Here is a 27,275-nt window from a genome sequence, read left to right as displayed (position 1 = left end):
AGAACTACAGACGTTTAGTCCCGTAAAGGATCTTGAAGACTGTCCTCCAGGCCCTTTTATTTGATACGTGAGGGGTCTTGGGCCCAGACGGGGGATGTGAGGTGCCCACACTTGCAGGATGAAAACATTGGCTTCCAGGCCTTAAGCCACTGTTGTTTCAGCTATGTGGCACTGACCTAAAATAGCTTTGCATTTCATACTAAGCTGTAGGTCCCCTTACTTCCTCATCAAAGGCATAATCAATCATCATTTGCAAGGCACTCATTTTAAGAACTAGGAAATGAATTTCCCCAATGTCATTACATTTTAATTCGCCAGGAACTGCTGATTTGGGAAGCGGAACCTCTTAAGAAGAAGGTCACCAAAATGCATCCTGGCATCAACCACGCTTCTCAAACTCAGTGTGAGTCTAGAGCAGTGGTTGGCAAACTTTTTTCTGTAAAAGTCCAGATAGTAAATACCTTAGGCTTTGTGGGCCGTATTATAGCAACTACACAACTGCTCTTGTAGCAAGAAAGCTGCCGTAGACAATACATAAAGGAATGGGTGCGGCTATGTTCCAATAAAACTATTCACGAACAGTGAAATTTGAATTCTATATACTGTTCACATGACAACAAAATCTTCTCTTTTTTTATTTTTTAAAGTAATTTAAAATATAAAAACTATTCTTAGCTCACAGCTATAGAAAAACAGATGGTGGACTGGATTTTTCCCTTATGCCGTAGCTTGCTGATCCCTGGTGCAGAGTAAGATACTTGTAACTCTTTCTCAATATGGTTTGTACTATTAAGAAATATATATTTGGCCACTGAAGAATTCTTTTAAGCACAAGTCCTGTTTTTCATTGTATTCCATGAAAAAATATCTAGATGTTTCCTTATAGAGAAATCTCCAAGATATTTAAAGGTATGGAGTAAATTTATTCTTTCCCTCCTAGATTATAATCTTCTTCAAAAGAGTACTATGTTTTATTTGTCTTTAAATCAATGGTATATGGCAAACTACCAAGCCCATATAATCAGCATCTCATAAAAGATTCTTTGGGTAGAATAAACCATGCCAATGGCCTCTTTAGGATACTTCAAATTTTCCCTCTCACTGTAGACTTCATGATTCCAAGTTTGGTTTCAGTACTCTTATAAATTTTCTTTCATTGATTCGTTCGTTTAATAAATATCTCACGAGCACCTGCAAGATGGCATTCAAGGCTCCCTATGATCTGCTGTGGTCGAGATGAGATTCTGGTCTCATCTCATGATGTGCCTCCCTACACATTCATTCATTTATTCAATGAATATTCAGTGAATATTGACAGTCTAGAATGTGCCAGTGGCTGTCCTAGCTCCTGAGAATAAGTAGTGACCAAGCCAGTTAGAATCCCTGTCTTTGTGGAGCTTTCAGCCTGGTGAGGATACTATTAAAAACAATCACAAACAACGAATGACTTACAAGTTTAACAAAGGCTAGGAAGGAAGAGAGCAGAGCACTGTGAGCTGAGGTCTGCTCTCTACTCCAGTCACACTAGATGTCATGTAAGACCCAACAGAGCCTTAGACTCCCGTGCTGAACCCTCTGCCTGATACAACATACTGCTTCTCACATTCTGGGTAACTCCAGCCTTCGACACTTAAAGGTCCCATGGATGAGCCCTTTCCCTTAAAATTCGTCTACAACTCCAACTTCCCAAGCTGAGTTAGTTGTACTCACTGCAATGCTCCTCTAGCACGCTGCCCTTCTCTGATTGCTGTCTTTAGATTTTTAGCCCTTGGAGTACTGGCACACATTGTCAGCCACTGTTCCAGTCGCCCAGCACAGCGTCAGGTTCACCAGAAAAGCAATATTGAACACACGTATGAATAAATGAGTAAGACCGTGCATGCATCCTGGTGGCGAGCCAGGTTTACCATGCGCGGAGAGTTGCTCATGGGAGTGTTTATATTATGCACTAGAAATGGGTCAGCGCTTTTCAGATACTTTCCACTCCTCTCCCTCCACCCACACCCCCAGCACACTCACATCTCAATTTCAAAGCAACATCATTTTCGGTTTCTCCTTTATTCCGGAAAACTCACCTTTACAGAGGAAGGTCAAGTTGCTTTGCTCTCATTGTTTTAGTTAAGGACTCTGACATCCTACCCCTTTTTCTTCAGACTGACTCTGCTCAGCAATTCCAGAAGAAAACTCCCCTCTTATGTGAATGGGGGCTAGGAAGGCAGCAACTTGCTGGGACTCAGCAATCTTCAGAGTCCAACAGAATCCGCCTAAAACATCACTCTCTGTCAAGAGATGACACGTTTAACCCCGATTAACTCACATCTTAAGTTCAAGACTCCTCGTTTACTAACATGAATCAATACTTTATCAATGATGTAAATTCAAACCAATGACATTGCTTGACAGTTTTGGAATTAAAAGCAGTATTAAAATTCTGCCAAGTGAGATGTCACTCGGAGCCAGACTGTGCTCCTGTCAGGAGATGTTGCAGGGTGATCATATTTGGCTTTTTTTATAAGGTTGAATAAAAATCCCTAGATGGTTTACTGAAAGTGGGAAGAAGACAAAACACATGTCCAGATTCTTCAAGTTGCTCCTTAGGGCTGCTATTTATGAAAACTATTGAAAAACATTGAAGAGAGGATAAATGAGCAACTAACCCTCCTACCTCTCATTGGGAGATTCCAGCCTAGACAGCGCATGCAACATGTTCAGGGTTCCACGGAAAATGGGAGGGTGGGCAATAGTCCTAGGGGGCATGACTTTGAACGTGGATCTAAATCCAGGTCCGTTTCTGTATAACCACCAGCAGCTTACCTAGTTTCTAAAAGATTTGTGTCCTCCATCCGTGGAATGGACACATGCCTCACTACAGTAAAGACCTTTGTGAGCGTTACACAGAAAGTGCAATAGTGTATGTGGAGTGCTTGGCGCCAGGAGTGTAGTAAGTGCTCAGTAAGTATTAGCTAACGTTATTCTCACTTCCACGACCAGATGTTTCAGTGTTTCATGATGCCCAGTCCAATTTCAGTGTTCTTTTGAATTTTCTTTTGTTCATTCGTTCATTTGCTCAGTGCATATTTGTTAAGCATCTGCAAGGTGCCTGGAACTGTGTTACATCACAGAGGAGGTTGTGAGGAATGGGCAAGACACAGCCTCCCTTTTCATGAAGCCTACGGTACTCCCTAACCCAGCACAGGCAAATATGTCATTTTTCAATACAGACATTCAAACAATCTCAAGCTTTCTCTGATGTGAGCAGTTAGTCTACCAAGAATTCTCCTTCTGTGCTTGGCTCATAGTAGTTGCTCAGTAAATGCCAGTTGAATGAATAAATGTCAGTCGAATGTAAAGATGGTTAATGGCAACGAATATCTCATATTCTCAAACACTGGGGGATGAGTCAGAGGCAGTAGCCCCTTTTTTAATGTTTTCATGAGATTGTGTTGTGTATGCATACATGTGCTTTGCAAAGAAAATACCCTGTGGAGATTTTAGCACGTTAGATTCAAATTCTGCGACTAAACTTTATATCCAGTTGTCATGGCAAGTGTGGTATTGAGATAATGAGATACTACCCTGAGTGTTAGGAAGGGCCAGTCATTTCTGGAGAGGATTTTGATTGGAGAAAGAGATTCCTGTTGAACTTCAGGTCCTACCCCTCCTGGTCACCCCTCTCAGAAGGAGAGCCATAATCCGTCAGCCCTTCTGTATTCGTTTGCTAGCACTGCCGTAACAAAATACCACAGACTTCGTGACCTACACAGCAGAAATGCATCGTCTCAGTTCTGGAGGCTTGATGTCGAAAGTCAAGGTGTCGGCAGGGTTGGTTCCCTCTAAGGGCTGTGAGGGAAGGATCTGCTCAAGGCCTCTCTCCGGCTCATTGATGGCCATTCTCATGTTCGCATTGATGTTTCCCCTGTATCTGCCCATTGTCTTCCTTCTATTTGTCTCTCTGTCCAAATCCCCTCTATTTACGAGGATTCCCTCTCTGAAGACCCTGCCTCCAAATAAGGTCACATTCAGAGGTGATGGGAGTTAGGACTTCAGTGTATGCATTTTAGGGGAACATAACTCAGTCCATAGCACCTTTTCACGGGCAAGGGACACTGGATCCTACTAGCATGCTGTATGTGACTTCCAAGGCATTAGAAAGCTGTTATCAGTAGTCCTGTTATATATAGAAGAAAAAAGTGAGACCCAGGGAAGTGAAGCTACTTGCATCAGGTCAGATCGCTAAGAGAGTTGGAATGTCCTCATTGTATATGGTACCCCAAAATGCTAATGCCCATTTTTATCTGACCATGTCCAGATGTTTCATGTTTCTTTTACGATATAGGGAGAATCTCAAGCAGAAGAATGGCTCTTGTGATTTTAGTGCTCAGATCCATTAGGGGACGGGCAAAGTCTTCCAGATTCCCCCAATATTAACTGAAAATCAGTTTTTTGGAGTCCTGGCAGGGCCAGCAATAAAAGAGATCCAAAGCCTACTTACCTTCCAGGCAGTGAACCTGTATGGCCACCAAAGCTATCATTTTCTTGCCTCCTGAAAATGAAATGTTAATTTCCCCACCAAGACCCTCCACAGATTTAGTTTGTAAGGCTAATAACAGTTAGATAAGAACAAGGGGAATGCCATCCTTGCTTTGATGTATGATCACAAAAAAGAACTATCTTTAAAATTCCCTTCAAAAGGGGTGATGTTTAGGAATCCACTTTCAGTGGGGATTATTAAGGGATTGTCAAACCCTGGTGTGATTTCAGTGATGCAGAAAAACAACAGCCCCCTCCAGTGAGCCAGTGCAAATGCGAGCTCACGCGTGGCGCTGCTCTCACCCTGTAGTACCAGCCCTGGCGCTTGGAGCTGCCCCAGCCCCCGGGCCTCTTAGGGCATCCAGACCGTTATTTCCTTCTCTTCTTGCTTATTAATTAATTGATTTGTTTGTCTCTTGTGGTCTTGATTTGAAAAGTGAAGTATACAATGGGAGACTTTTCACCAACATTATCAATCACAGCCCTGCCTGGGCCTTGACAACAGAAATACCAAAGATATTGAGTAGCTTGGGGTGTCATTGGTGCTTTATTTTCCAAGTCTATGTAAAATAGGCGACTGGACTTGACTTCCTAATAAAGGCTGCCTTCACAGCAGCTGGGTTTTGTCTGCAGAAAAAGTTGTCAGCAATAGAGTTTATAGCAACATCATTCAAAGGCAGGAGAAGAATAAAATATCTTTGTTTTTATGTGTCAGTTACTGGTTGCCGGATATATAATGTATGCTGTTTCATACTGCATCCAAATTTTTTTTTAAAATAAATTGATTTGTTTATTTGTTTTTATTTTTGGCTGTGTTGGGTCTTTGTTCTGTGCGCGGGCTTTCTCTAGTTGCAGCGAGTGGTGCATGGGCTTCTCATTGTTGTGGCTTCTCTTGTTGCCAAGCACGGGCTCTAGATTGCAGACTCAGTAGTTGTGGCGCACGGGCTTAGTTGCTCCGCGGCCTGTGGGAATCTTCCCGGGCCAGGGATCGAACCGGTGTCCCCTGCATTGGCAGGCAGATTCCCACCCACTGCACCACCAGGGAAGGCCCTGCATCCAAATTTTAAATTAGGTTTTGTATACCCATTTTGCTAATGAGAAAACCAAGGCTCAGGCGAATTAAGTAATTTTGTCAGATTTGTGCAACTCATTTAGGCTCCAAAGCATAGATTCAAACCCAGATGGGCCTAATTTTTCCTACTCCACTATGATCCCACTCATTATAAGATGTCCATATTAACCTACACATCTGCTCATTCATAGGTCTGGTGACTGGTTACTGCCTTTGTGCTTCTAAAATAATTTACTTTATCCATGACGAAATGGATCAGTTCTATGAAGAACGCTGTAAGAGATATAGTCCTGGAAGTTTGACTGTAGATTTTCCCTCATTTAGGATGAGGTTTAATGTTATTCATGTTAGACTCTTCAAGGAGAAGTTCTGTGAATGTAATCTTGTCTGTGAAGAAAACTGGAAGATCCAGCATCTAGATTCTTATGGCCTCAGCTGGCATTCAGTTTCTGGAGGAGAGCAGTGGGGTGCAAAAAGCACAGGCCTGTGAATAGTGAAACCTGAGCTCTGTGTTCTCCTCCTTTGACCATTTATTTCTATGACCTTTGGTAACTCACTCAAGTCACAAGATGACATTTGTGAAGTGAGTAAAAAGTGGGTGTGCTATTATTTAAAAGCACATGAGTGAATGCATGGTTGCACTCTCCCCTCCCCACATGCTGTATAAGAATGTTTAATTATAAATGCTCCATAATTATTGGAACCCTATTAAAACCCAGCTTCTGTCCTAGAGCTCTTGTAGACTTTAAGTCTTAAAATTATTCTTATTTAATAGATAAGATGATTGAAAGTCACAGAGATTGAAAGAATTTCCATGGTCACACCATGGTGAAGTTACAAGTTAAACTCCAGAGTGTCTGGAATTCATATTCCTTCTACAATATATATTGCCCCATCTAGGGTCATCGGAAAGATTTGACCATGATTCATATAAATGCAACTTTAAACTTGAAGTTGAATCTAAAGGAAGTTCAGTAGATGGTCCACCCTTTTGATGGGGTATCTGAAAAGGACAATTAAATTTCAGAGGTGCTTCTCCAGGCCACAGAAAGATGAAGACCATTGGTGTACATGGCCAGGCAAACAGACAGAGGTCTTAGCCTTCCAGAGATTCCCTGATCTTGAAGGTGCCCAAGGAGAGTGGGACAAGCAATCACCAGCTTCATTTACAGCATTTGTTTCCATTCTCATGAGTAGAACAAGATAGTCCATCACCAACTACCCCACCTGCCTTGAAAATGTGGCCTGTTAACAAGCCGGACACCTGCTACACGAATTTCCCAGTTCCCATTTGACTACAGCTCTACTTTTGTGGCAGGGATTTCCTGCAAGGGAGGCTTGATGACTTGATCTAAACAAACAACTGTGACCATAGCCTACCTTTGCTACACAGCTGTGAGTCCACCTTTAAAGGGTGGGGTTTTTGGGCATCTCTTTTAGTTACCATGTTCTATTTCTGTTCCTTTTTAGGCGTATCTTATATTGATAAAACAAAACCAAAACAAAACCGCTCACACCCTTTCTGGAAAGACTAGGGCTCAAGTAGTTTGTGAATAAATAAAAGTGGGTTAAAGGTGGAGGGTAGTTTCCCATCACCAGATCAGAACCACCCCTAGGAGTCTCTTCAGATGTATTTCCATAATTCTAAAATTACCTCTCCCTGTTTTCATGTGTGCTAGTTTTTGCCGGATGCATACGCGTTCCTCATCTCATACTGAAACTGTAATATTTATTTATTTAACAGTCATCAGTTAAGCACCTACTAAGGGCCAGACAGAGGAGTAAGTGGAATAGAAGCTCTGCCACCTGTAAATTCATGGGGTCAAAGGCAGATATGAAACACAGGCTAATATGGTGTATTGTAAAGACCACCTCCCCTGGTGGGCGGGACATGTGAATTGCATCTTCATTTCACGTAATTTAATATTTTCTTATCTTTCTGTCACATTTCACATTTCAGTTCATTCTACAACTTACTCATCTCCCTTAAATACTGCACCAAATATATTTTTCCCCAACCTCTCCCAACCTACTAATTCAAAAGTTGTCAAGGGTTCTCTGTTACCTGTAGAATCAAGAATAGATCTAAGGGTGCCCTGGATGCTCGAAGCCCTGCTATACACCAAGGCTTATCCTCCACAATCCCCTCTGTCAACTTTGCCTTCCACACAAGCTTGTTTTATCACTGTCCTCGTGCTCATCGGAAAACTCATTCTTACTCATAACCAGCTATGAATCCCTAATCTTCACTTAAGCCCCAGCTCTAGACTCAACTCCCTCCAGATCTTCCCCAACTAACACCATGAAATCTTAGAGTTGTCTGAATCATCTGTGAAAGTTTGAAAGTTTCACTGCCCATCTCTGAGAGGATGAATAATATCATCCCCGCTCATATTCCGTAAACAGTGATCCCAGTATTTTAAGGAAGGTGCACTCGTTGAATTTTTCTTATCTCTAGGAATTTCTTTTTATGCAGCCCCGTTACTTCTCTGGAACAACATTCACACTGGTTCTGCTCTGCCTTTTGGAAGAGAAAAACAATTGTATCATCTTTTCATCTCCTACCCTTCACATGGTTGCTGGCAGCCATTTTTCTACCATCATCATCCTGCTCAGATCTCTCCTTCTCCAGCCTGAATATTCAAATGGCTTCACTCCTCCTGGGAAAATGCTGGGCTTTCTCAGTGCTGCATTCACATGCAATACCCCAGGGCAGCATACAAGCTCAGAACAGTCCTTTTTTTTTAAACATCTTTATTGGAGTATAATTGCTTTACAATGGTGTGTTAGTTTCTGCTTTACAACAAAGTGAATCAGCTATACATATACATATATCCCCATATCTCCTCCCTCCCTCCCACCCTCCCTATCCCACCCCTCTAGGTGGTCACAAAGCACTGAGCTGATCTCCCTGTGCTATGCGGCTGCTTCCCACTAGCTATCTATTTTACATTTGGTAGTGTACATATGTCCATGCCACTCTCTCACTTCGTCCAAGCTTCCCCTTCTCCTTCCCATGTCCTCAAGTCCATTCTCTACGTCTGCATCTTTATTCCTGTCCTGCTCCTAGGTTCATCAGAACCATTTTTTTTAGATTCCATATGTATGTGTTAGCATACGGTATTCGTCTTTCTCTTTCTGACTTACTTCACTCTGTATAACAGACTCTAGGTCCATCCACCTCACCACAAATGACTCAATTTCGTTTCCTTTTATGGCTGAGTAATATTCCATTGTATATATGTGCCACATCTTCTTTATCCATTCATCTGTCAATGGACGCTCAGGTTGCTTCCATGTCCTGGCTATTGTAAATAGAGCTGCAATGAACGTTGTGGTACATGACTCTTTTTGAATTATGGTTTTCTCAGGGTATATGCCCAGTAGTGGGATTGCTGGGTCATATGCTAGTTCTATTTTTATTTTTTTAAGGAACCTCCATACTGTTCTCCACAGTGGCTGTATCAATTTACATTCCCACCACCAGTACAAGAGGGTCCCCTTTTCTCCACACCCTCTCCAGCATTTATTGCTTTTAGATTTTTTGATGATGGCCATTCTGCCTGGTGTGAGGTGATACCTCATTGTCGTTTTGATTTGCATTTCTCTAATGATTAATGATGTTGAGCATCCTTTCATGTGTTTCTTGGCAATCTGTATATCTTCTTTGGAGAAATGTCTGTTTAGGTCTTCGGCCCATTTTTGGATTGGATTGTTTGTTTTTTTGTTATTGAGCTGCATGAGCTGCTTGTAAATTTTGTAGATTAATCCTTTGTCAGTTGCTTCATTTTCAAATATTTTCTCCCATTCTGAGGGTTGTCTTTTCGTCTTGTTTATGGTTTCCTTTGCTGTGCAAAAGCTTTTAAGTTTCATTAGGTCCCATTTGTTTATTTTTGTTTTTATTTCGATTTCTGTAGGAGGTGTGTCAAAAAGGATCTTGCTGTGATTTATGTCATGGAGTGTTCTGCCTATGTTTTCCTCTAAGATTTTTATAGTGTCTCACCTTACATTTAGGTCTTTAATCCATTTGGAGTTTATTTTTGTGTATGGGAGTGTTCTAATTTCATTCTTTTACATATAGCTGTCCAGTATGGTGCTGGCACAGAAACAGAAATACAGATCAATGGAACAGGATAGAAAGCCCAGAGATAAACCCATGCACACATGGTCACCTTATCTCTGATAAAGGAGGCAAGAATATACAATGGAGAAAAGACAGCCTCTTCAGTAAGTGGTGCTGGGAAAACAGCGTAGTCCTTTTTATAGAAGGTGGTTGGCCTGTCTCTTCTCTCCTTCATTGACTTTGTTATTCAGACTAAGTTCATAATTATTTTTGCAGCAGCTATTTCATTCTGGTGCTCCTGAGACCTAAGTCAACAGGACAACCCACTTTTTCTGCAGAGACTGCCACTTAGACAGACCGTCTCCAGCCAGTGCTCAGATAATAGAATTATACTCGATCTAGATAAGCCCGTGCAGTTCCCACCCCACCATGCTCTGCCTCCACAGAGTAGTTTGCCTGCTTCCCTAGGGTGCTAAACATTGAAAATTTCAAAAGCATGAGCAAAAATCACAGATATTGAGAGTTGGCCTGAAATATGTAAATGTCATCTAATTCCAACTTACCAAAGTGTCAGGAGTAAGTTATGTTTTACGTGTCAGCCTAATAATAGTTAATAATGATGCTTTGTATTATCCACTGCTTTTCCTCCAGAGACATTGGCAGAGTAACGTAAATCTAACATCGATATTAAAAAAATAACCCCCTGAATTAACACCAGCCTGACATCCCCCCCAAAACCAGAAGGCATAATAAAAGGCTCTCTGACAGCCCGGAAATGAATGGTTTTGCAAAGCATGAAAATTTGGCCTGAAGGATGACAAGAAAAGTAATATTTCACCTGTGACTAGTTCTAACTCCTACCCTCAGGGTGGGTGTCGCTTTAATTTTGACTCTGGAGAAAAGTAGAGAAGTGAAAGGTATAGGAAACACAGTGAAATTTGGGCAAGGTTACCACCTGGGAGAAGAAAAGCTGAGAGCAGAAGTTGGCTGCCTGGACAGAAGAGAAGGGACCCATTGGAAGGGAATCTTGAGAGCCACTCTATGAGGGGTACAAAACAGTGGTGCATCCCTCCCTTCCAAGGGATACTAAGTAAAATAGACATTACTCTCTAGGGCTTTGGACATAAAGTAATGATTTCTGGGGAACGTAAACAGTTGCCCAGTCCTACAGATATCAGTGGATTCAGGTTAAGATTGAGGAAAACAGCAGGATTAAGGGAAGAGCTGACATCTGCATAAGAGAGTTATTAGGCATAAATTAGTATATGTAAACACCTCATCTGAAACACTGCCGCAGCTGCCATAAAAATAATTTATAGATGAGCAATTTTAAGGAGTAATCATGCCTGAAGCACAAGTAACAAAGTTCTAACGGTAAAATTTTAAACATAAACAGCAGACCAAACTATGAGAAAATAAAGTACAGAACTTAATTATAAGTCTTTCTATCTCTGCAAGTAAACCATGGAATTATTGGTGCAAAAATAATTTAATATATTAACAGATTAACCAGTATTCCTAAAGCCAGGAAATAAAATACGATTTTGTTTTCTCCCTCACTCTCTCTCTCCTACCCCAACTCCCAAATTTGTCTAGCACTTAAGTGTGGAAAGAAATAAAACATATGATTCCTAAACAGTCTCTGCTCTCAAGGAGCCAGTAGAATCATCAGGGAGACAATGCAGCAACATAAGTAACCAAACTCTAAGGAGGAAGGGACCTGATGACACAGTGTGAAGATACTGGGCTCTCTAGGGTCATTGGAAGGATGATCTCCGCAGGGAGTGGGAATCAGTCAGGAAGATCTTGAAGATACAGAAAGGGCATCCTCGGCTATATAAACATCCACAGCAAAGACATCTGAAAAGAACAGAAGATAGAGCATTGCCAGTCTAGAATACAGGGGGGCATGACTGCCACTATTTAATGGCACATTCCATGGTAAATAATGTCGGTGTTCTCATGGTTATCTGTTTGAGTTTTAATCCTCACAATGATACTATCTGGCAATATTCAATCTGTCATGATAGCAGACTTTTATTAAGCAGTTGCTATATGGTCATCTTTATGCTAAGTACTTTGCACTTTGTGCTAGGTTGGTCATAATGGTGGCCCCAGTTACTGGCCTCCCTGTACCCAGGTCCCTTTCTGTAACTTTCAAACCCCCTTGTCTCTGACTTTGGCCTTGCTTTGTGGCAGAAGTGATGTTCTACTAGGTCAGAGCCTAGGCCTCAATGGCCTTTGAATCTCAGTCTCTCTCTCTCTATTCTGTCCATCTACCATGAGAACATGTCCAGGAGAGCCTGCTGCAGAATAAGACACCAGGTGGAAGAGAACCCAGTTTTCCAGCCAGGACCAGACTAGACTACTCTTCAGCTGCCTAACTCTCAAACATATGAAAGGACACAGCCAAGGTCAGCAAAGCTTCCTACCCATCTTGTAGCTGATGCTGCATAATAATGACGCATAAGTGAGCCTAGCTAAGACAGAACTGCGCAGCTAACCCACAGGCTCACGAGCAATAATAAAGCGTTTTAGTTTTAAGCCACTGAGTTTTGTCAGTTTGTTATGCAGCAGTAGTTAGCTGATATACATATACTCTTCACAACAAACTGTGAAAATACTCCTGTGCAGCCCCATTTTATAGGTAACTGAAGCTTAGAAAAATCACATCATTTGTGCTAAATCCCATATAGCAAGAAGACATAAGAGTCCAAATTTTGCAGTTAAATTCGAAATAGGCCAAGTCTGGCACAGACTCAAGAGCAAAAGCAAGCTGCAAAGCCAGGCCTGCCTGACTTCAGCCCTGGTGCTGTTTCTGCCACACGAGCCCCTCCCACACAGATGTAGAGCACTGAGAAATAAATCTCATGGTGAAGGAAGGTTGACATCAGAACATGCAGGCTTTTGGACACCAGGCCAAGAGAGCTTTACCCATGTTTTGAGATGTTAAGCAGTCGTACAGTTATTTGAGCAGGGGCAGTACGAGAGCAGGTATCTCTTTTAGCAAGTTTAAGAGGCAGCAGGGGTACTTTCAAATAAGCCATAACCCAAGAATGAATTTGGTATTTGTGTTTTCTCTCTCTGAAGAAAATGGACCTCTCTTTAGCTTAAAAATAAATTCAGGATGAATAAACCTCAAACACTTCAGGGTCTAGGTCAGAAAGTTCTCTCCCATGCAGAGCATAAATGCCAACTTTGTGGAAACTTGAAGTGTCCATATTTTTTAAAAATCATAAAATATGTTGGCAACCTTGACTTCCACAAGGACCCCTACCATGAGGATAATCTTAATCCAGCACAAAAGAAAAATATTTACAGGAACTGAGGCTGGCAAGTTGCTCTCCCCTGTGTTATGTGATATACTGACTCCCCTGATTATGTGACAGTTTGATGGGCATGGTAGGAAAAAAATGCTTCAGAGTATAAATATTAATGCTTAATGATTTGTGTAAACTGCACAGCAAAAACAAAAGTACAGATATAAGTTTTTCACATATTTTGCCTTGTCCACAGTGCATATTATTTACCCCACGTTTTCCATTTTTACAGCTCGTCTGTGTGACTAGGAACAATATTTCTCAAATCCTGAATTCTCATATAAGTTTTACTTTTTTGAAACAGAATAGAATTGAAGCTGGTTTGCAAACTGGCATCTCAGGCATTAAAATTGAGCTTTAAAAGATTCTTTTGTGAGTATTATGTGGTATCAGAAGGAATCAGTGGCAATATCAAAAAGCATCAATGCATTTCCAAAACTATTTTTAAAGACCATTCCAAATGATACAGTCTCCATGGAAGAAACATGTGTCCAAATTCCCTTCTGGACATCATCTGTAAGTTGGTGGATACTGGCCTTATTCCACTCTTTGAATTTGACAACATGGCCCTCAATGGTGACACGAGAAAAGAAGTTCCTCTATTCTTTGCTAGAGGTAGAAAAGAAGCTGAGTTCTTGCTCGTGTGCCCTGCATGCCATGCCCTTCCTACTGCCACCACTGCTCACACCTATGTCCCTGAGCAGCACTAATGTACTCCTCTGCTTCTTTTTCCCACCAGCCGTATGTTCTTAAGTTACAACATGTAGCCAAACTGAGAATGGACTTATTGTGAGTTGGTAGCTTACCTGGCTGGTTCTGGTCAGCCCCAGTCAGGTGGGAACCCCTGGCCAGGCTACAGCGTTGACCGCACAGAGTTAATGGCAGGAGAGGTCTGGGGTGTCGTGTTCCACCCTAAGACTCTTCATTCACCTGAACGACAGACATTTCTGGCACACATACATGCTGCCAGACCTTGCTCTTGGTGCTGGGGCTGCAGCAGTGTGGACTGCAGCAAGACAGACATGGCCCTTGGAGACCACGGGACAGAGACAGATAATAGACAGCAAATACCAGAACAAGGTATTGATGGTGATACGTGCTCTGGAAGGAGTAAATATGGTGGTACAGTAGAGGGCAACTCTACAGCAGAGGGTATCTATTATGAGGAGATGACACTGGCGTGGAGCTCTGTGTGCTGAGGCAAAGCTAGTCATGTGAGGGTGAGCAGAGTGCCTTCCAGTGAGAAGGAAAAGGAAAGACAAAGGCTGCAAGATGAGAGGGAGCTTGGCGTGGTTGAGGAACTGGAGCAGGTGGGAGAAGAAGAGGCTGGGAGAGTACACAGGATCCAGATCACTTAGGCATCCGCCAACTGTAGCAAGGAGTGGTAAGTGTTTTGAAGGTTGCAAGCAGAGGTGACATGTGGTCTAATTCATTAAATCTTAAATCCTCACTAAAGATTAGGGCTTCCCTCCAATCTCTGCTTTGTAGAGGAGTTCCCCATAGAGGGATTCTCTACTTCCTTGCTGGGGCTGAAGCCTCATCCTCACCCCAGGGATTCTGCTTCCTGCCTGGGTCCCTACTTGGTTGCCCCTCCTTCTCTCTGACCTTGGTGATCATCACTATCTAGATATCGCTTCTCCATTACCCTCCCTTCAGTTCAAACAAGCTCAGACAGTCACGCTGGCTAAGCCTGAATTCAGTGTGCTATCTCTTTGCACGCTGGTTGTTGAACCACTGTGGGTCAGCCCCAGAGTCCGGTATTGCTAAGCATGACTGAGCCTATGTCCCGTACTGAGAACTTCGTAAAATATGCACATGTAGAGACAAAGCATCTTTAACTCTCATGTGGAACGAGATGTCTGTAATTAAATGAAGGGCTCCTGGATCTAGGCAGACAGGCAGTTCTGATATTCACCTCTCCTTCCTCCTCCTAGAAGTGCTGATAGAAACCCTCAACAACTGTGTTTGGTGGGGAAGGTCTGGCCCACTTGGAAAAAGCCATTGTGTGTGTGTGTGCATGTTCTTACGTGTATCACTCTGTGTCATGAGTGCTGAACCACCGCAGATTCCCTGTCCTTCACTCTGAGGTCAGTTTACATCAATAAGGCGATATCTCCATCAATTTCTGTTTCCCCACAAGATGCTCTACCTACTGCTGGCTGTGCTTCTTTGCATGTTCAAAGGGAAATCTCTGTTTTGCTAACCTGAACCCTTCATTTACCCCACACTCTCCCTCCAGTGGTCCTGGTGGCGATGGTGGTAGTGTATGTGTTGGGGAAGGAGGGGTCCATTCATTCTGGCTTAAGGAGGGACGTTTTAGGTCCTCTTCTGAGGGATCCTCAAACCAATTTGAGGTTTATGCCAAAAACCAGATTATCCATTGGACAAATACAGCCACCATAATCCTTCTTTCCTCTTCAGCCTCATTAAATACCCCCGTCCCCAGGATCAGCAGTACCCCACGGGTGTGATAATATAATCACCGTATGCCCATTAGCGGGTTGGCTCAGTTGCAGCATTTACTTTCAGAATAAGTACACCTTCGAGATGACTTCTTTATAAAAGAAGGTAATTTAAAATAAAAACCAGAAGAGTTTTGTATTTTAAGTTGTTGATCACCAAAGAAGCAGGTCCTATTATCATTTACTTTCCTCTATCAAATAAGACATCATTGCACAGAGGTATTTATTTGACTAGGCAAAGTACACAAAGAGACATACACACAAAATCATCATGCACAATAGTCTCTAGGAAATTAAAGTCCAGGATGAAATATTCTTATGCTTTAGGAAGCCTTTGTAGCCTAGAGAATTGTTTCTAAAGAAGATACTAACACTAAAATAACAGCTAGACACTTCTGTTTGTCTTGTGAGTTGTCACTTTTTAATATATTTTTAATATGGTGATATTGCATGTGTTTGGGCAAGTTAGGGTGTATGTTTTTCCATATAAGTGAATTTTCCAGATAACTGGACCTTAGCATTTACCCCATTGGAAATGGCTTATTTTAAGTTTTTTTTTTAAAGGGAAACGATTATTTAATGTATCAAATACTTCTTTGCTTTTTGAAACAGAAAATACAGAAACCAAGTTAACCTTTCCTTAATGTCACAGACTACCATTATCAGCAGTTGTGGCAGAGAGAAAAAGTCCTGTATTTGAAATTATTTGATACTATGCCATGTTTATACTTTGCTGCTCTTCACAGAGAATTTGAGGCAGTTTAGAAAATTATATGTACTACAAAAGAAAAAGAGCAAATAATTGAAGGAATCAAGATGAAGGGAAAATAGGAAAGCCAGGGAAAATATCCATGAGAGAGATCCTGTCTTCATGTTCTGGTTCCAAGTGCTGGAAGTCCAGCTTTGAGTTACTAGAGGACCAACGAGGAAGTAATTTCTGCATTATAAAATACCGCAGTAGTGAGGAATGCTGGAAATGGCCTTAACGTTGACCAGAATTAGCTCCTGAGCACTGTCAGGACCCTCTCTGTAGGCTTCTCATCTGTTTTTCTATGCACTGGATCCTTATTTTTCTACTGTGAAAAGTGGGTGCGGTGATTTGGCTCATAGGAAAGCATGCATTTCTCTACCAGTTCTGGTGGAAAAATCTTGGAATAGGACTCTGATTGGCCCAGTTTGGGTCACATGAACATACCTGGAGACGTCTCTCTTGCTACGGGGATTTTTATTATGATCAAACCAGTCTCATTCTAGTTCCTATATACTTGGGTGAGTCTGTTATCATATAAGGAAAAGAGATGCTATTCAAACAAAAGCAATAGTCACTATATAAGCATTCCACGCTAAATGTCAGCCAGATTTTCACTTAAGCTTTCCAGTGGCCAAAACAAAGCAGGAAACATGGTTGCTTACATGATCCCCAATTTCTGTAACACAACAGAAAACAGGGGTTGGGAAGACAGTAGAAAAGAAGAGCCAGTTTTCTGAGGGAAACTCAGTTTTTCCTTGAGTTGATGCCAGAGGTTTCTATCACTTGGTGGTTATCTGAATTAGGGGACCATGGAATACCTGAATTTGAAATGTAGAATTTTAAGGAGCTCTGGTCCCAAACTTCCAAAGTTAGAATCGCATTCCCTGGGCTGAGCGCTGACACACAATTGTCTGTTTCTCTTTATCTCGCAATCCTACTCAATCCCACTGGGGTCTGGGCAGTCTGCCTTTGCCAGGATTCAGAACTATTCCTGTTGCAAACAGTAGCAAAAACAAACAAAGGAAACATCCCAGATCTCATACCCATAGCAGGGAGTAGAGGTCTACACCCTCTCAGAGGAGTACTCAGACATACAAAAGAGGCTCTAAGAATCCAGAGACCTGAGTAACCCCAAGGAAGCCGTGGTCCCCGACCCGGGCTGCTGTTTTTAGACATAGCTGAACAGCTCATATTAATCCAAGTGCAAAGATATTCTCCCAGGTTCATGGTCGTGGAGCTGCGGATTGATTCGCACTCTTCTGCCGGGGAAAACATTAAGCGGCCTTTGGGGAAGCTCATATTTGTAGTACATGGAGGGCAATTTGCCCCTCTATTCCTTGGTGACTTACCTCCTCTCCTGATAATTCCATTCTGAACCACAACCTTGCAGGAAGTACGTGTCGCTTCCTGAGTCGGAGATGCTCTTCCAAGGCCTGTGGGTAGACTTGCATCCACCTCACCCCTCCGCCTGCCCAAAAGCTCTCTCTTTTGCCAATATTAACACCAATTGCAGAGTTTCCCTACCCGAGACTGTCACTTGCTTATTTCTTTACTTCTGGTCGTTTGTGTGATTGTTTTGGAGGACAGGGTTCCTGGTTCTTTGTGTTTGGATCCTTCTTTAAACTAGCAAGTGACCTGCTTTATCACCTTCACTGGGCCAAGCAGGCAATGGCACCTTTCTGATTGTCTCCTATAGGTTAGAAACCATACAAGAAGGCTTATTAGAATCATGTAGAAACATGTATAAAGTTAGAGCCCACTGAGTTCTAAAATGTGTGTGTGTGTGTGTGTGTGTGTGTGTGTGTGTGTGTGTGTTTAAGGGGCTTTTTGAAAGCCATGCTTAGCTATATCAAGCCCTTCTCATTTATATCTAATTTCAGGACTAAATTTTGGTTAAGTTGCCAGAAGCCTGGCATCTGAGTAAGTGGAACATAGCTGTTCTTAAAGAGACATCAAGTATCCTAGAAATTACTCACTCTGCATCTCTTACGATGACTAGTGGATACGTTTTGGGAACAGATCAGGGACCCACATGAGTTGTTCTTGTGTCCACGGTGAAGAGCATCATCACTTCTCTTGTCCAATGTATTATATGCAAAGAGAGACACACCTGACTTCTCTTTCAGAGGCACGAGTGTCTTCTGGATGGATATGGAGAGAAGAGCAACCTCCCCTACACATTATCGCTTAGATGAGCCACCAGAGCGCTGGCATGTTCTGAAGAAGGCAGCAGAGAGGCGTGAGTGGTTGCAGAGGGAGCCCCGCGCCGAGCTGTCCCGGGGACTCGAGACAGCGTCTCATTCGCCCAGCTTTGCTTCATGTGTTCCAAGCTCATTTTGGTATGTGCATTTGCATTTTCTCTGCCTTCCTCGGGGGACATGCTTTAAAGGCAGGGGATTGTGAATTTGAAGTTTCAGAGCTCAGCTTGCTAACACTCCACTAGAGGAAATCGTGGGGCAGAATGACAGGATCACTCCCTGGGCTTTAAGTGCAAGAAAACAAGCCTGCCTGCCAGCCCCACTCTCACCCCCAACACCCGAGCGCGCGCATGCACACACACACACACACACACACACTCACACACACAGTGAGACTTAAGGCAAATTGCTTAATCATCCCAGACCTGTTTGTCCACCTGCCAGAAGAAGAAGCATGGTGCCCCACCTCCAGCCAGCTGGGGGTCACGACGATTAAGGGCAAAGTGCCAAATGCAGTGGCTGCTCCATAGTCAGCACTCAATCTTTCTTTCTTTTTTTTAAAAGTAAGAAGTATAGTTGCATGCCTAGATGCTTTAAGGGCCAGCTGTGATGGTCCTGTCTCCATGAACCTCTCATAATTTCTTCATCTGGAAGTTGGTGCTCTGCAGACCCCTGCGTGGGTGCAGTCATGGTTTACTTTGTATTTGTACTGTGTGTGTGTGCATCTGTATGTGCATCTGTGCTTCTTCCTGGATTTTTTTCGGTCCTTAAATTTACTTGTCCCAGACAGGAAATGTGGCTTTCTGTCTCCCTCCCTCTCTGTCTCCCTCTTTCTCTCTCTCTCCCCCATGCTGTGTATACAGGAAGGCTTCATAATTTTGTGACAAGTTTATTTATTTGCCACCATGTGAGAGCTATTATTCTGTTCCAGGCTACTTACTAGGCACTTTATACTTGGTATCGTGTTTAATCTCTATAACAGCACTAGGAGATGGGTTTTGTTAACTGCATCCTTTTAATGACTATTTACAGAGTCAATAAGACTATAATGATTTAGACCCCTACTGAGCAGATAAGGGAACCAAAGCTAGGAGGGATTGAATGACTTGCTTGGTGTCACAAAACTACCAGGTGGTGGATCTGGGGCCCCAACTACTTATCTATGCTTCTGACTCAGGCTCCCAATTCTAAGTAACCAATGGCACTCAAAGTGCGGCCCCCAGACCAGTAACATCAGCATCACGCAGGAGGTTGTTAGAAATGCAAATCTCCGGGCCCAGCCCCAGACCTACTGAATGAGGAGCTCTGGGGGTGGGTTCCACCAGTCTTTGTCTAACAAACCCGTGCAGGTGACTTGGATGCTTGCTCACGTTTGAGAAGCCCTGCCCTGGATGCCATCGGGTCACGCCGGGAGACAGGGGCCAGGAGCGAGCAATGGTGGGGTGCAGGGGCTCTGGCTCCTGACTGCCTGAGTTCAAAGCTGAGCGCCTCCACTTTCTAGCCATGTGCCTCTGGGTATGATATTCATTGTTTCTGTGCCCCGCTTCCCTCATGAGTAAAGCGGGGATAATGACAGACTTCCAGTCACTGTGGAGATACAATATATTGATACATGATACAAGTAATGATATTGTTACATGGTACAAGACACTGAACCAATACCTGGCACATAGTAGGGACTTGGTAAGTATTATTTGTCAGTATTATGATTTAAAGGTTTAAGATTACTTTTCTGAAATATTTCTTCACCATCCTGCCCAAAGCCTGAATTATTTTGTTGGTTTGATTTATTATTTTTAGTTGAAGTATAGCTGATTTACAACTGCCATACAGCAAAGTGATTCAGTTACACATGTATGTACATACTTTTTAATATTCTTTTCCATTATGGTTTATCACAGGATATGGAATATAGTTCCCTGTGCTATGCAGTAGGATCTTTTTGTTTATCCATTCCATACATAATAGTTTGCATCTGCTAATCCCAAACTCCCAATCCATCCCTCCCCCACCCCCCAATCTCTTGGCAACCACAAGTCTGTTCTCTATACCTGTGAGTCTGTTTCGTAGGTAAGTTCATTTGTGTCATATTTTAGATTCCACATGTAAGTGATATCATATGGTATTTGTCTTTTTCTTTCTGACTTACTTCACTTAATATGATAATCTCTTGTTCCATCCATGTTGCTGCAAATGGCATTATTTCATTCTTTTTTATGGCTGAGTAATATTCCATTGTATACACGTACCACTTCTTCTTTACCCATTCATCTGTTGGTGGAGGCTTAGGTTGCTTCCATGTCTTGGCTATTGTAAATAGTGCTGCTGTGAACATTGGGGTGCATTATCTTTTCGAATTATACTTTTGTTCAGATATATGCCCAGGAGTGGGATTGCTGGATCACATGGCAACTTGATTTTTACTTTTTTGAGGAACCTCCGTACTGTTTTCCATAGTGGCTGCACCAAGCTTTATTTTTTAGTAGAAGGAAAAATCACTTGGGCCTGGCCTTGCTTAGGTTTCTGAATTTCCCTTCTTGTGCTATGTCAGTGTTCTGAGGATTAACAATAGTCTTCTTCTTCTGAATTATCTACCCTTTCCTGAAAGGGGTGTGCTTTCCCTGAAGAAGGGTCTGCTGCCTGGGGTAGTGTAATACGATCTCAGGAGTAAGACTGGAATCTGTCTGCAAACATGAGTCATGTGGCCTTGGGCGTGCTCCTTAACATCTGGAATCTTCCTTTTCCTTATATGTGAAAAGGTTGGAAATTATCTTGGGAGGGGACACTAATATTTATTGAGCACTTGCTATGTCCCAGGCATTATTCTAAGTGTTTCATGTGCATTATCTCATGCGAGCCTTAGTTACCTGCAAGGTAGGTAGTAACATCATCTCCACTTTACAGACCAACTGTCCCAGAGTACTCACTTCTTGGTAGCCACACAAATAGGATTGGAGTCCGTAAAGTCTGACTCCCAAGCCAACATGCTTTTTTTTCTTTTTATTGGAGTGTAGTTGATTTACAATGTTGTGTTAGTTTGTGGTGTACAACAAAGTGATTCAGGTATACATATATATGTACATATATTCTTTTTCAGATTCTTTTACATTATAGTTTATTACAAGATATTGAATGTAGCTCCTTGTGCTGTACAATAGCACCTTGTTGTTTCTTTTATATATAATAGTTTGTACCTGCTGATCGCAAACTCCTAATTTATCCCTCCCCCTGCTTTCCCCTTTGGTAGCCATGTTTGCTTTCTGTGTCTGTGAATCTGTTCCTGCTTTGTAAATAAGTTCATTTGTATCATTCTCTTAGATTCCACATTTAAGCAATATCATAAGATATTTGTCTTTCTCTGTCAGACTTACTTCACTTAGTATGACAATCTCTGGGTCCATCCATGTTACTGCAAAAGGCATCATTTCATTCTTTTTTTATGGCTGAACAATGTTCCATTCTTTGTGTATATACACACATACACACACACACAAACACATACACACACATTTTCTTTATCCATTCATCTGTCGATGGACATTTAGGTTACTTCCACATCTTGGCTATTGTAAATAGTACTGCTGTGAACGCTGGGGTTCATGTATCTTTTTGAGTTAGTTTTCACCAGATATATGCCCAGGAAAGGGATTGCTGGATCATATGGTAGTTCTATTTTTAGTTTTTTAAGGGATCTCCATATTGTTTTCCATAGTGGCTGCACCAATTTACATTCCCACGAACAGTGTAAAAGGGTTCCCTTTTCTCCACACCCTCTCCAGCATTTATTATTTGTAGACTTTTTAAAAAATAAATTTATTTATTTATTTTTGGCGCTGTTTTGGGTCTTCGTTGCTGCAAGCGGGCTTTCTCTACTTGCAGCGAGTGAGAGCTACTCTTTGTTGCGGTACGCGGGCTTCTCATTGTGGTGGCTGCTCTTGTTGCAGAGCACGGGCTTTAGGTGTGCAGGCTTCAGTAGTTGTGGCACGTGGGCTCAGTAGTTGTGGCTCACAGGCTCTAGAGTGCAGGCTTAGTAGCTGTGGTACATGGGATTAGTTGCTCCGCAGCATGTGGGATCTTCCCAGACCAGGGCTCAAACCCGTGTCCCCTGCACTGGCAGGTGGATTCTTAACCCCTCCGCCACCAGGGAAGCCCGTGTAGACTTTCTGATGACGCCAAGCCAACATTCTTAACCACAACTGTCTCAGTGAGTTGTTGAGAGAAATAAGTGAAATGATGAACGTTAAACACAAAATGGTGCCTGACACGTGGAAGTGCTTATTAAATATTAGCTGGAACTAAGAAGAAGAAGAAGAAGAAGGAGAAGGAGAAGAAGAAGGAGAAGAAGAAGGAGAAGGGGAAGAGAAAGAAGAGGGAGAAGAAGAAATAATACTAATAATATGGATGGAAGGGAAGTTTTTCCATTTGTTGCAGGTGGGATTTAATCTCCTGAGAACCAGGTAGAGAGACCTCTGTCTTGCCCACGAGTTCAGTCAGCACTTAGAAAAGATGCCTTCTCTCTCTTCCCCCGCTGGTGCACCATTGGTGTCATTAAGAGACAGTTAACACACATCATCTTTCTTAGCTATTTTTGCCGCCTGCCATCTGGAGTGCCTCAGCTCCCTTGGATGTGTTCACACTAAATCAGCAGAAGAAAGCATTAACTGATTTCTCCATTTCAGATCTGCTCATCTGGGTAACAATGACCTTTAAAACTAGTGTCATCCACCTCATAACCACGTGCCATATGTTGGATGTCAGTTAATAAAGCATATTTAAACTTAGCAGGCTCCGTAATACCTTATGGCTGGCTGGTGATTAATTAGTAACTTCCTTACCAGCATCTTCTGGGCTAAGGCTGACGAGGCGTTTTGTTTGCCACTCAGGGTCCATTTGCCTTGGAACCTCTTGGAGCACACTCTGCGGAGACTTCATTGCGTCCTGAGCTTCCCATCCCATTCACTCTTGGCCTTTGGGGCAGCACATTTCCTTCTGGAGATAACTTATCCCCACACAGAAGAATATATACTCGACATGAATCCTTGAACGCCAAGTTCTCCTTTACTGCTCATAATAACCTCACAGGACAAGGGTTTCGGTACCCAGTTATGTCCACTTAGCTGAAGAGGAGGGTGAGAATTGAAGAAGCTGAGCGATTTTTTCAGTTTATGGAAGAATTTAGATTTGAACCTAGCTCACTGACTCCAAATGCCACGACTTTATTTTCATTTATGTTTGTTTTCGCTGAAATGCAAGATATTACGTTGGCTCTGTTATGCTTTCCTCATGCTTGGAGAGTCAGGCTCTGCTCTCATTCATGTCTGCATCAGAACGGGAGGCGTTAATTCCCAGTATCTCATCCAGTCTCCTCCCACTCCTGCCCTCCCTTCCGTCACCCTGATGGTCCACACTGGGAGGAATGAGCAGATTCTGACAGTCATCTTGCCCAGGACCTGTGTTTCCTCCTCTGATGACAGTCCGTTCACTACCTCAACCAGTAAGCCATGGGTGGACTCTCCTGGGCCCCATGTGATTTACCAGAAATCCTAAATAGCCCTGTTTTTCTGACCACACAGGAGGAACAAATATTAGCCAGTTTACCCTTTCTGAACCTTCGATTTCGAGGGGCTGTATTTGATCCCCAGGAAAGTAACTTCCATTCTTTGGAAGAGGCATTCGAAAGTGATTTCCTGGGAATGAAGGGGACGACCGAGGGAACCCTCACTTACACGCAGATGCTGGGAATGAAGGGGACGACCGAGGGAACCCTCACTTACACCCAGATGCCCATGGAGCCACACATTCTACAGCTCAGGCGAAGCCAATGCAATCAGAATGGGAGAAGAGCTGGGCAGCACCGGAACCTCCTACAAGTCCTTGTCTTTAACCGTTTGGTTAAGCAGGGTTAGAAGGTAACAACCCAGGACTCTCAGGATCGTAACCTGTTTGAGTTCAGCTGTAACACACTGGGGACCTCAGTGTAGCTACTGTACAGGTCGAGATAAGAGAGCCAGGGAGGAGCTGGTGATGGTCAGACTAGCCAGGCAATAGAGTACGATGGGTCCAGCAACCCAGGTCACAGTATCCAAGGGGGCGGCAGCCTAGGATGCAATTCCATTATCATTAATGCCCAAAAGGTTCTTCTGTCAGGGGGAGTGGCACAGCACCAGTCCTAAATTTCTTCTCAGGTTAGAGCACATTGTATGCAGAGACGCAAAGAAGCAGGGAAAACATGGCATGTACCTCTCTGTTCTGAACTTTTCCTGACCACTTGTAAAATAAATTCCATATTGAAATGAACATGAATATAGGAAGAAGCAGTAACAAAAATTGCGTGAATTATTTCTTTTAAACAAGAGGCTTCAAAGTACTTTGGTCGTTTCAGTGACTGCTTCAGGAACCACCATGTTGCCCACCTACCGCTACAAACCCACATGAAATTCTGTCCAAAGGCCCTGTAGATTTTTTTGTTGTAGAATTTGTCACAATCTACCTTTACCTAGTGTATTGATGTATTTAGTTCATGGTTTGCTTCACCTAAGATGCAAGCCCTGGTAGAGCAGAGGCCTTGCCCGTCTTGTGCATGGGAACACAAAGAGACCATTTTACCTACAACCTCAGCCCGTCCACCCATCCTGGAGTCCAGGTAAAGAGTCTCTGCTGTAGTCAGTCTTCTCAACTCTAAACATGACACCGTCACGGCCACTGTGAGCAGCAAAGGTATTGGTGGGCAGGTGTAGGGGCATCAGCCGGTGGATGCTAACGATAAAGAAGGTCAGCAAGCATGGCAGGAGCGAGACGCCCATGCTGGGATGTACCAGCCTCACCTGCGTGCGGTTCTCAGTCGGCTTCTCTGAGGATGGGCTTGGAGAGACTATGTGGGGCAAGGCTTGCTTTAGGGACTCTCCCTAATAAATGTAGGGAGTACCTGGGGGTAGAAACAGACTGACTAAGCATTAACCAAAGACCTTTCTGGGACTTGATAGGGTGTAGGGGAAGGGCACCTTGATGGTCAACAGGCCCTGGGTGTTCCACGTTAGACCAGTTCATAAAGGGAGGTACCCACCTCACTCCTGGTGTGAGCGAGCTTCCTCTTCCTAGGTTCCCATGTATTTAATTAAATCCAGTCACATTGAAATGCTGTGTTTGAGATTCCACTTTCCGCTTCTTCATTTACTTTCTGGTGTATATAGACGCCCTGGATTTTATTTAGTCAGATGTCTAACTAGAAATTGCACCTTTCAGAAAAGATAAAAAATAATGATCATCTAATTCCCTATTTTCCACAGAGCCACTTAACTTTATAAAGTGCTTGCTACTAATCAATAAAAGTCTTTCATCACACAACCCAATAAGCAAGATCAAATTCGAGGGAAATGCTCAAGAAAGCGCAATGGTTGGCACCCAAACCATTTTGTGAGGGCGGAATCACTTTTCCACGTGAAGCTCATTCCTACTCATGGCCCAGAGCCATTCCACCTCCTGCTCTCTGATCTCTTGCTTTTAAAATTTGAGTCCACTGGGTCTACTTCTGAGAACACAGGGTCTACTATGATCAGCATCCAGTGAAAACCTAAAACCAGAATCGACACCAGATGCATCGTGTTACCAGCTTGAGACCCAGTTCAAGGGCTGCTTTGCATCCAGGAGAACCTGCAGGCATTGGTTTAGGGAGGAAAGCAGATATGAGGAATGTGTTAAGAGTCAGTCTTTCTGATGATGTTCAGATGGTATTTGGACCCAGAATTTCTGGGCTCGTTCCATAAACCCCCTCCCTTTCCCCAACCCTCTCCAAGGAAGTTAAACACATGGAAAACAGGAACAAAGAAAAGGGGAAGAGCCTTAATTGTCAGTTGGGCTTGAGCCCCAAATCTCAGTACAGAAAATGTTAGTGGGCTGGGTTGTAGTGCAAGGTCCATATTAACACTAAAGAGATGCCTTGCCCACCAAGTCCAAACCTAGCTTTTGAATTTTACCATCTTCCATTCAGCCACATGTGAATAAAAGACAGAAGAGTGAGAGGAAAAATCCTGGGTCAGCTTCCCACTCTCACCTCATGGGTTTAAGAGGGAAAAGAGAAAGAGAGACACAGAGAGACAGAGAGAGAGACATTCATAATACAAGTGCCCCATACAGCTAACAAATGTAGAATGATCACTTAATTGAAATTTGTTAACTGATGTTAGGAGTCAACTATTACCCCTATGAAAATAACTTTTCTGGAATATAGGTGGAACTTAATAAATGCTTGTTCATGTATGTATGTGAGAGAGAGAGAGACACAGAGAGATGGAGAGACAGAGGTAATTCACATGGATGTTGATATATTCCTCTCATACATTATTCTGAACCTAAATTGGAAACACAACATCACAATCAATAATTCCTTAAAACATGTCTAAAACAAAATTTATTGTTAAATAGATTTTTTTCTTTCTTTATTTTCTGTACTATGTTTAAAAGATACTATTTAAGGTTGCAGAATTCTGCTGTAAATAAAAGACCTTATTATCCATGCATATCAGCAAAAATATACATAGGTAGGAAATTGTTACCATGTAAACAGATGGTAACATGGTAAATTGTTACCATGTTACCTGATCAACAGGTAAAACACGATCCACGGTTTCAAGTTAGATGCCAGCATAACAAAGAGCAATATATATATACTTGGAGAAAAAAAGTTAAATGTTTATTCCCATAGAACTCAGAAATGGATTTTTGAGAATGGCAATACAAAATACTTCAAAATTATACTAGTTCTTAGGCTATTTGGAACAGTTTTCTTCTTCAAATAAGGTCTAGAAGTCAAAGTAAAAGAAAATCACTCATGTCCGAAGAACTCACTCGCAAAGGCTCTGCTTGTTCAGGAGGATAGGAGA

At 42.6% G+C, this 27,275-nt stretch overlaps 1 long non-coding RNA gene across 1 annotated transcript in view; it reads left to right on the top strand.

The window, feature by feature from the left end:
• The window catches only part of LOC309977247, a 211,994-nt gene extending 193,501 nt beyond the window's left edge, over positions 1-18,493 (top strand). The window contains exon 4 of the long non-coding RNA XR_014327037.1: positions 18,325-18,493. This is a non-coding gene — a long non-coding RNA (uncharacterized lncRNA). The remainder of the gene's footprint in view (positions 1-18,324) is intronic.
• The last annotated feature ends 8,782 nt before the right edge of the window (positions 18,494-27,275 follow it).

The sequence above is a fragment of the Leucopleurus acutus genome (genome assembly GCF_964270905.1).
Source record: "Leucopleurus acutus genome assembly, chromosome: 20".
NCBI classification, from domain to species: domain Eukaryota; kingdom Metazoa; phylum Chordata; class Mammalia; order Artiodactyla; family Delphinidae; genus Leucopleurus; species Leucopleurus acutus.
This window is presented reverse-complemented; position numbering and strand designations above follow the sequence as displayed.